Raw genomic sequence first — 3,335 nt, forward strand, 5'->3', positions numbered from 1 at the left:
TAGAGTGTCCGCCCTGAGATCGGTAGGCCGTGAGTTCGAACCCCGGCCGAGTCATACCACAAGACTATAAAAATGGGACCCATTACCTCCCTGCTTGGCACTCAGCATCAAGGGTTGGAATCAGGGGTTAAATCACCAAAATGATTCCTGAGCGCGGCCACCGATGCTGCTCACTGCTCCCCTCACCTCCCAGGAGGTGGAACAAGGGGATGGGTCAAATGCAGAGTGTAATTTCACCACACCTAGTGGGGTTTAACTTGAACTTTAATTGGTTAAAAAGAAAGTGGTGTGTTGCTGGTGTAGGGAGCTACAGAAACGTGAGTTGGAGAGGGCAGTGTTGGAATCCGGATAAAAGGTTAAAAAGTGCACCAGGCTCAGTCTTTCTCAATATTAGTCACCAGAGGATAAAACCAAACCGATGAGAAATTATTATCAAATGTCACCATAAGGGTGCCATTGGAGCTGGAACACCCTTGCTAAACAACCCATTTAAAGGTGACCTATGATGAATTGCATCTTCTCTGACTTATAAATGTTGTCAGTGGTCACGATGTTGGATACTCGTGCTGAACAATGTCAAAGCGTCAAATCATAATGTACAGAGACATCCTGGATGGAAACCAATGTTTCCCATCCAATCTGATGGAATTTGAGAGGTGCTGTAAAGAGGAATAGGTGAAACTGGCCAAAGATAGGTGTGCCAAGCTGGTGGCATCATATTCAAAAAGACTTGAGGCTGTAAGTGCTGCCAAAGGTGCATCAACAAAGTATTGAGCAAAGGCTGTGAATATTTATGTACATGTGAAAATACTTATGTGTATGTGAATTTTTTGTTTTTTATTTTGAATAAATTGGAGAAAAAAAACCCTAAGCCTAAACATTGTCATCATGAATGAATTGATGATGAATGAATCCATTTTGGAATAAGGCTGTAACATAACAAAATGTGGAAAAAGTGAATGCACTTAGGGTCATTGTGGCAATTTCAGAGCTTTTAGCAACACAAAAATACACACAACTCTTGACACAGAGGTCCTGCAGAATATTTGAGTAACCGTAGAAACGGAGTGTCAAACTTGTTTTGATTGAGGGCCACATCGCACTTATGGCCGCCCTTACAGGTACAAACGGATAATTTGCTTTGAAATAAGTCAGGCTGACAAGCAGACATTCAAGTATTGATTTTAATTTGAACAAAAACATGTATAGAATATATTGTAATATGTTTGTGCATGATGAGAAAATGATAAAGTTAAAAGACATGCAATGGCATGCAGTACATGCATATTTTCTGTCAAAATTGAAAGAACAAATGTTAAGTAAGAAAGATGAAGTATTTTTCTGACACACATTAATCGCAGGCTTTCATGGGCCCCGGGTCTTGAGTTTGACATCTTTGTTGTTGGAGATTGGCTTTTCAAGAATCCAGCTGTGTAACTTTTAATATTGACTGTGGTATAGAGCTTCAGATCTTTGCCAAAGCCAAACAATCCTATCAGCGTCAAATTACACACATTCATATTGTAAATAACCCTATCAATTGTTCTCTGATAAATGAAGACACATGCAGAAGCCTTACAACACATTATTAACAAAGTAAAGACAATCCTTGGATCAATGCTTAAATCACAAACACACTCACGCACACCAGCACACACACACACAAACACACTTATATAGTTTATGCAAAAACAGACTTCCTTACTCAGATCTATTTTAGTCAGAACACTTTTGCTTTATTTTCATTTTTTTAGATTCCTTTCTTACTACTTCAGGGATGACGGAGACGTTTGTTCATTCTGCAACCAAACATTGGTAGAAGTGTCAAAATCAGACCTTCCAAGGTGTCACTCTGAATGTCTAAAGGTGAGTCAAGTCCTCCTCTTTGCATATATGGAAATACTGTACTTACTTATATGTTTGTACGGTTGAACCTCCAAAGTCAAACAGCCCCAAATGTCTTACAATGTGAAGTTCAACCAAAACTTTCAGTCTAATAATCAACATGTATGATGTCACGTGATGAGGTGGCGACTTGTCTAGGGTGTACCCCGCCTTCCGCCCGAAGCAGCTGAGATAGGCTCCAGCACCCCCTGCGACCCAGATCGGGACAAGCGGTAGAAAATGGATGGATGGATGATGTCATGTGATATTTAAGTCACACCAAATTTGACAGTGGCTCTTCAAGAACCTGGTGTCACAGTCGGGTCCCAACACAAAGAATAAATGATAAGAAATATAATAAAACGTGCACTCAAAAAGGAGCGAGGAAAAATAGGATGATGCAAAAGGTGTGACACAATAGGTGTGACGAGGAAACAGTTAACACGATACGGCAGAGCCACAGGAAACGAGAAGCCTGATTGGAGCCAAAGCAGGGGAGGACTGGAAGGGTGAACCGTCATGAATCCACTGGCGCCGAGTGAACGTACTGGAGAGCATATGTAGTCAGTGGGAAATGGGAGTCAGGTGTGCGCGAAGGTGGCACCGCAGAAACGAGGCACTGCGACAAAAAGCAGACAGGCGGAAACAGAGGTGCCAGATCATGACGCTTAGAGCGTGGATGCTACTTTGTGACTCCTTTATTCGTTGTGGATGGAGTTTGGCTTGCTGTTCGCTTGTGTCCACTTCCACATACAAGGGGAACAGTATAGTGAAAAGGTGATGCTTTCGAAGGTGCAAATAAGTTAAAGTTAAAGTACCAATGATTGTCTCACACACACACACACACACTAGGTGTGGTGAAATGTGTCCTCTGTATTTGACCCATCCCCTTGTTCACCCCCTGGGAGGTGAGAGGAGCAGTGGGCAGCAGCGGTGCCACGCCCGGGAATCATTTTTGGTGATTTAACCCCCAATTCCAACCCTTGATGCTGAGTGTCAAGCAGGGAGGTAATGGGTCCCATTTTTATAGTCTTTGGTATGACTCGGTCGGGGTTTGAACCCACAACCTACCGATCTCAGGGCGGACACTCTAACCACTAGGCCACTGAGTAGGCAAATGACATGAAGCTTACGTGAAATTTAAAAAAAATACAGCTTTCAGCAGAGATGTGACTGAGGAACTGATTTCTAGTGATGTGTGGAGCCATACTGGAAATATCCATACCGCCGATACCAGTACAATATTGATTCTCATATCAAAGTATCAATACTTTTGATACTTTAGTTATTTCAGATAATGTGCAGTATATCATTAACAGGAACACAGTGTAAAGTACTTGAATCATTGATATCCTGTCAAAATCTACTTTACTGCTGGATCCACTCTCTGTTTTATGCTGTTCTTTTTTTTGCTGCAGCTGTTACATGTACTGTAATATTGTACATGGTAA

Source organism: Nerophis lumbriciformis, linkage group LG09, assembly GCF_033978685.3.
Source record: "Nerophis lumbriciformis linkage group LG09, RoL_Nlum_v2.1, whole genome shotgun sequence".
NCBI lineage: Eukaryota > Metazoa > Chordata > Actinopteri > Syngnathiformes > Syngnathidae > Nerophis > Nerophis lumbriciformis.